Source organism: Pinus tabuliformis, chromosome 2_1 (genome assembly GCF_031772625.1).
Source record: "Pinus tabuliformis cultivar Carrire ecotype Pingquan chromosome 2_1, CPIR1, whole genome shotgun sequence".
Taxonomy (NCBI): domain Eukaryota; kingdom Viridiplantae; phylum Streptophyta; class Pinopsida; order Pinales; family Pinaceae; genus Pinus; species Pinus tabuliformis.
This window is the reverse complement of record NC_142299.1, coordinates 952,376,152-952,385,802: the sequence shown is the minus strand read 5'-3', so window position 1 is coordinate 952,385,802 and position 9,651 is coordinate 952,376,152. Positions and strand designations below refer to the sequence as shown.

The window sequence follows — 9,651 nt, the reverse complement described above, 5'->3', positions numbered from 1 at the left end:
ATGATTCCTAATCACATGCAAATTTAGGTTCGAACTCAGACACAAAATTATATGCAAATGTGGACACAAAATGAGGCAAAAAAAGATGCAAATTTGGATGGTGAAAACGATGTAAAACTAGACACCAAAAAAATGCAAAATTGGATGAAAAAGTTGGTGTAAATAATGGTGCAACATTGGAAACAAGTAGACACAAAAAAATGCTGCAAAAAGGGGCATAAAATAGCTTAAAATTGGATGCAAAACTTGGTGCAAAAACAAATACAAAAGTAGACGTAAAAAATGGCTCTAAATTGAATGTACCATTAGACACAAAATAAGATGCAAAGTTGGACACAACACATGACTCAACATAAGATGCAAATATAAATGCGAATTTGGATGCTCAAAATGATGTAACATTAGATGCAAGAGATGGTGTTAAAAATGATGCAAAATTGGATGAAACAAATGACGCAAAATATGGTGCAAAATGACATGAGAAAAATGGAGACAAATCAAACGTAAATGTGGATGTAAAAAATGGTCCAAAAAAAGATGCAAAAATGGGCACAAAAATGGATGCAAAATTTGGTGCTAAATCAAATTCAACACATGGTGCAAAGATAGGCACCAAAGCTGGTGCAAAAATAGAAGCAAAAACTAGTGTAAGACTAGATACAAAACCTGGCGTAAGAATAGATGCAAAAACGGACACAAAATGGATGCATAAAAAGACGTTAAATTGGATTCAAAATATAGTGTAAGCTTGATGCAAATGATGGTGCAAAAATGGAAGCAAAGAATGACACAAAATAGGAAGCAAAAGAGAATGAAAAATAGATGCAAAAAATGACACAAAACTAGAAGCAAAACCTGTCATAAAATAAGATGCAAATCTTGGTTCAAAATTTGACGCAAAAAATGTTGCATAGTTTGGTGTAAAAAATGATGCAAAATCTAGCGTGAAAAAGGATGCAAAATCAGGTGCAAAAAAGGACGCTTTAAGAATTGTACAATAGAGCCAGATTTAGCGCCAGGTTGCTCATCACAATTACAAAAAAAATGCACTAAAATCTGGCGCTAAATCTGGCGCAAATCGCTGGTTTTGTTGTAGTGCTCCAAAATAGGATAAAGGACAGCTGGTGAAGATAGGTGGCAGAGGATCAGTAGGCAGAAGATTACATAAGATTTAAGTTGATTGTGTAAATGGACAGCTTCTGTGTGAACAATAGCTATTGTTTTCATCTCATTAGGTTCAGTGATATTACTATGTGTAATCACCATCGCTCTGAGAGTTTTTTGGAGAAATCTTGAAGCCTAGTGAACAAATCTTGAACCAGAAGTAGAAGAAGTACCTTTTGGGGCAGACCTTGGGTTAACTTTTGGAGCAACATTGTAGCCTCTCTTGAAGCAGACTTGGAGATGGTAGTATGGTGCCAATAGGTGCCAAAAGAAATCATGAAATTGTTAATGCTATTTGATTCAACCTAACAATGATGTGCTATCATTCACAGAAAATAAACAGTGATATGAAAGAAAGATCCACAACAACCCCAAATCAGTGTCAAGTCAAGTCAGATAAGGTTTTCTTTGATAGCCATTTCATTGACTTCAAAAGGAAACAATCTGTCAAATCCCTATAATGGATGTGCCATTTCAAAACAAAAAGCAATGCTACCAAGGGATTGGAAAAATTTACTCAAGGAGGGCAAGAGATTTGCAAATGTTAAGATATCCCAATTATCGGAGCAGATAGAAAAGTAGGGTCAGTTCTAAAGAACGTATTTTTCTCTAGGTAAACAAATCACCTACAAGACTTTGGGAGAGAATGAAAATCCCCAGCCATGAACATATTGCACTTCTGTTGGATACGTCACTAATGCATAGATTCGATTCTTTGGTTGACCAGGATATTAACATCATAATTCCTACTCAAATTTTGCATGGCAGAATCCTTAAACACTGCATATTTTGCAAATGACAGATATGGTGGAAATTCATATATCTGTATTGTTCAGAGTTTTAAGAAGCACATGTATCTGAGAATCCAGGAACCTGAGTTAAGAGAAACGAGAAGTTTAGGGATCTGTTTTAAAGGACATTATGCAAGCAAAGAAATCAAAAGCAGGTACCAGGGATATATGAATGACTTTTCAGCTTGTGAAAGTTGAAGAATACCAATTTAATCACTCGGAGGCTAGTCGGGAATTGGCAAAAATCTCATGCTTTCTCTCATTGATTAGGCACCCCAGATCAACTAGGTTGTGGACTTAGTAGAAAAGTTATGAATATTTTGAAAGGTTTGGGCTCGCAATTTGGTAACTTTCACATTCTGAGCGATGAAGAAGTGCACAAGGGAATGAAAAGCAGTGAATTGAATAAAATGTTTGAATAACATAGCTTTCTTCCTAATGTTGACAAAATTGTTGCATAAAAAGAAACCGCACCTGAATCAAAATCTGATGCTAAATTCTGAGGATCTGGTATAACAGTAGATTCTACACAAAATGGTGAAACCATCTGAGCTCTTCATCAGTAAGTGAATCATGGAAAGGTTTCAATATCATGTTTTTTTGACGCATCTCTATTAGAGATCTTAGTTCCTGGTCGGAAGCTACAAAACAGAGCTTTGCATGGAGATCTTGTTTTGTTTAGAATCTAGTTTCATGGTTTCAATTTGCATTGATATGGAAAATTAATTGTTGGTACCATCTTGATGAAGATCCCAAGTGTTTGAAGTAGTTACCAATACCTTTATAACATGAAAAGGGGTTAGTTCTGCATTATGACCGGATGACTCTCTCACTAGATGATTGGGTCATTATAGTAGCATTTAATTTTATGTTACAATGGTTAAGTTTTGAGACTGGAGAAAATCTTGATACAGCAGATAAAGCTCATGATGGGGATATCATTGATATGGTTTAGGCACCTTAGCCTCTTGCAACATAAAGTGGTCTCACAACTATTTCAGCTACGACCAGCAATGACAAAAAGGTGAAATTTTGGAGTTGTCTCTGTTTAATTGAATGGACTGTGTGCCTTGACAAAAAAGTAAGTGACCTGTTGAGGTAACATCTGAACAACTCATTTACGAACACCTAGCAGAAATATCTTCTCATTATTAATTATGGATATTCTACTTGGAAAATGAAGTAGATAATGTAGCTCTGAGATGATGAGAAAATTCAACCTAACAGTGATGTGCTATCATTCACAGAAAATAAACAGTGATATGAAAGCAAGATCCACAACAACCCCAAATCAGTGTCAAGTCAAGTCAGATAAGGTTTGCTTTGATAGCCATTTCATTGACTTCAAAAGGAAACAATCTGTCAAATCCCTATAATGGATGTGCCATTTCAAAACAAAAAGCAATGCTACCAAGGGATTGGAAAAATTTTCTCAAGGAGGGCAAGAGATTTGCAAATGTTAAGATATCCCAATTATCGGAGCAGATAGAAAAGTAGGGTCGGTTCTAAAGAACGCATTTTTCTCTAGGTAAACAAATCACCTACAAGACTTTGGGAGAGAATGAAAATCCTCAGCCATGAACATATTGCACTTCTGTTGGATACGTCACTAATGCATAGATTCGATTCTTTGGTTGACCAGGATATTAACATCATAATTCCTACTCAAATTTTGCATGGCAGAATCCTTAAACACTGCATATTTTGCAAATGACAGATATGGTGGAAATTCATATATCTGTATTGTTTAGAGTTTTAAGAAGCACATGTATCTAAGAATCCAGGAACCTGAGTTAAGAGAAACGAGAAGTTTAGGGATCTGTTTTAAAGGTCATTATGCAAGCAAAGAAATCAAAAGCAGGTACCAGGGATATATGAAAGACTTTTCAGCTTGTGAAAGTTGAAGAATACCAATTTAATCACTCGGAGGCTGGTCGGGAATTGGCAAAAATCTCATGCTTTCTCTCATTGATTAGGCACCCCAGATCAACTAGGTTGTGGACTTAGTAGAAAAGTTATGAATATTTTGAAAGGTTTGGGCTCGCAATTTGGTAACTTTCACATTCTGAGCGATGAAGAAGTGCACAAGGGAATGAAAAGCAGTGAATTGAAGAAAATGTTTGAATAACATAGCTTTCTTCCTAATGTTGACAAAATTGTTGCATAAAAAGAAACCGCACCTGAATCAAAATCTGATGCTAAATTCTGAGGATCTGGTATAACAATAGATTCTACACAAAATGGTGAAACCATCTGAGCTCTTCATCAGTAAGTGAATCATGGAAAGGTTTCAATATCATGTTTTTTTGACGCATCTCTATTAGAGATCTTAGTTCCTGGTCGGAAGCTACAAAACAGAGCTTTGCATGGAGATCTTGTTTTGTTTAGAATCTAGTTTCATGGTTTCAATTTGCATTGATATGGAAAATTAATTGTTGGTACCATCTTGATGAAGATCCCAAGTGTTTGAAGTAGTTACCAATACCTTTGTAACATGAAAAGGGGTTAGTTCTGCATTATGACCGGATGACTCTCTCACTAGATGATTGGGTCATTACAGTAGCATTTAATTTTATGTTACAATGGTTAAGTTTTGAGACTGGAGAAATTCTTGATACAGCAGATAAAGCTCATGATGGGGATATCACTGATATGGTTTAGGCACCTCAGCCTCTTGCAACATAAAGTGGTCTCACAACTATTTCAGCTACGACCAACAATGACAAAAAGGTGAAATTTTGGAGTTGTCTCTGTTTAATTGAATGGACTGTGTGCCTTGACAAAAAAGTAAGTGACCTTTTGAGGTAACATATGAACAACTCAATTACGAACACCTAGCAGAAATATCTTCTCATTATTAATTATGGATATTCTACATGGAAAATGAAGTAGATAATGTAGCTCTGAGATGATGAGAAAATTCAACCTAACAGTGATGTGCTATCATTCACAGAAAATAAACAGTGATATGAAAGCAAGATCCACAACAACCCCAAATCAGTGTCAAGTCAAGTCAGATAAGGTTTGCTTTGATAGCCATTTCATTGACTTCAAAAGGAAACAATCTGTCAAAGCCCTATAATGGATGTGCCATTTCAAAACAAAAAGCAATGCTACCAAGGGATTGGAAAAATTTTCTCAAGGAGGGCAAGAGATTTGCAAATGTTAAGATATCCCAATTATCGGAGCAGATAGAAAAGTAGGGTCGGTTCTAAAGAACGTATTTTTCTCTAGGTAAACAAATCACCTACAAGACTTTGGGAGAGAATGAAAATCCTCAACCATGAACATATTGCACTTCTGTTGGATACGTCACTAATGCATAGATTCGATTCTTTGGTTGACCAGGATATTAACATCATAATTCCTACTCAAATTTTGCATGGCAGAATCCTTAAACACTGCATATTTTGCAAATGACAGATATGGTGGAAATTCATATATCTGTATTGTTTAGAGTTTTAAGAAGCACATGTATCTAAGAATCCAGGAACCTGAGTTAAGAGAAACGAGAAGTTTAGGGATCTGTTTTAAAGGTCATTATGCAAGCAAAGAAATCAAAAGCAGGTACCAGGGATATATGAATGACTTTTCAGCTTGTGAAAGTTGAAGAATACCAATTTAATCACTCGGAGGCTGGTCGGGAATTGGCAAAAATCTCATGCTTTCTCTCATTGATTAGGCACCCCAGATCAACTAGGTTGTGGACTTAGTAGAAAAGTTATGAATATTTTGAAAGGTTTGGTCTCGCAATTTGGTAACTTTCACATTCTGAGCGATGAAGAAGTGCACAAGGGAATGAAAAGCAGTGAATTGAAGAAAATGTTTGAATAACATAGCTTTCTTCCTAATGTTGACAAAATTGTTGCATAAAAAGAAACTGCACCTGAATCAAAATCTGATGCTAAATTCTGAGGATCTGGTATAACAGTAGATTCTACACAAAATGGTGAAACCATCTGAGCTCTTCATCAGTAAATGAATCATGGAAAGGTTTCAATATCATGTTTTTTTTACGCATCTCTATTAGAGATCTTAGTTCCTGGTCGGAAGCTACAAAACAGAGCTTTGCATGGAGATCTTGTTTTGTTTAGAATCTAGTTTCATGGTTTCAATTTGCATTGATATGGAAAATTAATTGTTGGTACCATCTTGATGAAGATCCCAAGTGTTTGAAGTAGTTACCAATACCTTTGTAACATGAAAAGGGGTTAGTTCTGCATTATGACCTGATGACTCTCTCACTAGATGATTGGGTCATTACAGTAGCATTTAATTTTATGTTACAATGGTTAAGTTTTGAGACTGGAGAAATTCTTGATACAGCAGATAAAGCTCATGATGGGGATATCACTGATATGGTTTAGGCACCTCAGCCTCTTGCAACATAAAGTGGTCTCACAACTATTTCAGCTACAACCAACAATGACAAAAAGGTGAAATTTTGGAGTTGTCTCTGTTTAATTGAATGGACTGTGTGCCTTGACAAAAAAGTAAGTGACCTTTTGAGGTAACATATGAACAACTCAATTACGAACACCTAGCAGAAATATCTTCTCATTATTAATTATGGATATTCTACATGGAAAATGAAGTAGATAATGTAGCTCTGAGATGATGAGAAAATTCAACCTAACAGTGATGTGCTATCATTCACAGAAAATAAACAGTGATATGAAAGCAAGATCCACAACAACCCCAAATCAGTGTCAAGTCAAGTCAAATAAGGTTTGCTTTGATAGCCATTTCATTGACTTCAAAAGGAAACAATCTGTCAAATCCCTATAATGGATGTGCCATTTCAAAACAAAAAGCAATGCTACCAAGGGATTGGAAAAATTTACTCAAGGAGGGCAAGAGATTTGCAAATGTTAAGATATCCCAATTATCGGAGCAGATAGAAAAGTAGGGTCGGTTCTAAAGAACGTATTTTTCTCTAGGTAAACAAATCACCTACAAGACTTTGGGAGAGAATGAAAATCCTCAGCCATGAACATATTGCACTTCTGTTGGATACGTCACTAATGCATAGATTCGATTCTTTGGTTGACCAGGATATTAACATCATAATTCCTACTCAAATTTTGCATGGCAGAATCCTTAAACACTGCATATTTTGCAAATGACAGATATGGTGGAAATTCATATATCTGTATTGTTCAGAGTTTTAAGAAGCACATGTATCTAAGAATCCAGGAACCTGAGTTAAGAGAAACGAGAAGTTTAGGGATCTGTTTTAAAGGTCATTATGCAAGCAAAGAAATCAAAAGCAGGTACCAGGGATATATGAATGACTTTTCAGCTTGTGAAAGTTGAAGAATACCAATTTAATCACTTGGAGGCTGGTCGACAATTGGCAAAAATCTCATGCTTTCTCTCATTGATTAGGAACCCCAGATCAACTAGGTTGTGGACTTAGTAGAAAAGTTATGAATATTTTGAAAGGTTTGGGCTCGCAATTTGGTAACTTTCACATTCTGAGCGATGAAGAAGTGCACAAGGGAATGAAAAGCAGTGAATTGAAGAAAATGTTTGAATAACATAGCTTTCTTCCTAATGTTGACAAAATTGTTGCATAAAAAGAAACCGCACCTGAATCAAAATCTGATGCTAAATTCTAAGGATCTGGTATAACAGTAGATTCTACACAAAATGGTGAAACCATCTGAGCTCTTCATCAGTAAGTGAATCATGGAAAGGTTTCAATATCATGTTTTTTGAGGCATCTCTATTAGAGTTATTAGTTCCTAGTCGGAAGCTACAAAACAGAGCTTTGCATGGAGATCTTGTTTTGTTTAGAATCTAGTTTCATGGTTTCAATTTGCATTGATATGGAAAATTAATTGTTGGTACCATCTTGATGAAGATCCCAAGTGTTTGAAGTAGTTACCAATACTTTTGTAACATGAAAAGGGGTTAGTTCTGCATTATGACCAGATGACTCTCTCACTAGATGATTGGGTCATTACAGTAGCATTTAATTTTATGTTACAATGGTTAAGTTTTGAGACTGGAGAAATTCTTGATACAGCAGATAAAGCTCATGATGGGGATATCACTGATATGGTTTAGGCACCTCAGCCTCTTGCAACATAAAGTGGTCTCACAACTATTTCAGCTACGACCAGCAATGACAAAAAAGTAAATATCATTCACAGAAAATAAACAGTGATATGACAAAATACCGTCCTGGAGGGCTTGAGAAAACAGGAACACATTACTCCTCATACATGATCAAGTGTAGTTCCGGACATCAAAAAGCAAGATCCCAAAAATAAAAATCGGCAGCAATTAGAATAGTACTCTGTTCTCGACATTCAAGCACACACTTTACAAATTTTGTAATTCAAACAGCGAAAGTATTTCAGCATCAGGAATTTCAGCACAGAAATTTGTCCTAAGTATCTAGGACTAACCATTCAGGTGACCAACCTTGAAAACCATCGAAATCATAGAGATGAAGGTGAGAAGCGCCAATGTAGTTAGAAAGAGCCGAGGCTCATGCCATGAACCAAAGTGTACTGCATACCTGGAAAAACATTGAACAGGAAAAAAAAAATAAGTTGGGAAGGCTACCTTCCCATCTGAAGCGATTTAAGTAAAATAAAAAAATGATTTATCAAAGGATTATGTGTGCAGAAGAAGAGCATCCCTCTATCTCGTGTTGGAAAATTGATTAATCAATGCATGATACCCTTGACCGGATAGAGAGTTCATACCTTGGAGGACTTGGATCATAACTGGATACTTGACAAACCCAGAAAGCATGTAAGCTTATAGAAGAGACAGCTATGTAGTATGAACAGTAGGAAAACGTAAACGATGAGGGTTTGATAGCTGTGGGTCGAACCTTAAATAGCTACTAATCCACTGAATCATGGAGGCCAAATAACTGTCGACAAAGAATCTCTGCGAAGAGTCTCATCGCCAGCAGGCAGTCTATGCGAAGGCAGCAGAAGAGTCTTATCGCAGAGTCTCTTTGCCAGCATGCGAAGGCAGCAGAAGAGTCTTATCGCAGAGTCTCTTTGCCAGCAGGCAGTCTATGCGAAGGCAGCAGAAGAGTCTCATCGCCAGCAGGCGAGGTCTGGCTTTTCATGGCCCATTACCATGGGAAAATACCATTTTTTTTATAAATAAAACAGATTAAACGAACGGCCGAAAACACTCCAATCATCTAACACACAAAATCAATGGCTCACGATCGCACACGTCACATTTTAGGGATGTCTTTCTCAGAGAGAACGCCTTACGGCATAATCACATTTTAGGGATGTCTTTCTCATAGGGAACGCCTTACGGCGTAATAAAAGTTTGGATAAAATTTTAGGTATCTCAAAAGTTATTAAATTTATTTTTACTATAAAAAATACTCAAAAAATAAAATAAAAATGGTATCATCAGTAAACAATGCCGAAATTAAAAAGCGATAGGTGCATGCATTCGAAAATAAATAAATATCTGTAACATACTCAATCAGCTGAGGATAACCATCCCAATCATGAGTATTCTCCGTAATCACAGTACTTGAGGTCAGGCTGCAATTATACAATGTACGGTTAGGGTATTTTATTATATTAATTTGCCGCCCAATCACGAGTATTCTTTGTAATCACGGTGCTCGAGGCCAATCGGCATGATACAATTTATGTTGAAGGCATTCTATTATATTAACATGCTGGTTAAACCCCCATGAGCA

General features: G+C 36.2%; 1 long non-coding RNA gene across 1 annotated transcript in view; it reads right to left on the bottom strand.

The window, feature by feature from the left end:
• Nucleotides 1-9,016, bottom strand: part of LOC149203806 (uncharacterized) — a 30,021-nt gene extending 21,005 nt beyond the window's left edge. Inside the window, exons 1-2 of the long non-coding RNA XR_016253641.1 lie at nt 8,675-9,016; nt 8,388-8,484 (exon numbers count right to left, since the gene is read on the bottom strand). This is a non-coding gene — a long non-coding RNA (uncharacterized LOC149203806). The remainder of the gene's footprint in view (nt 1-8,387; nt 8,485-8,674) is intronic.
• Between the last annotated feature and the right edge of the window lie 635 nt (nt 9,017-9,651).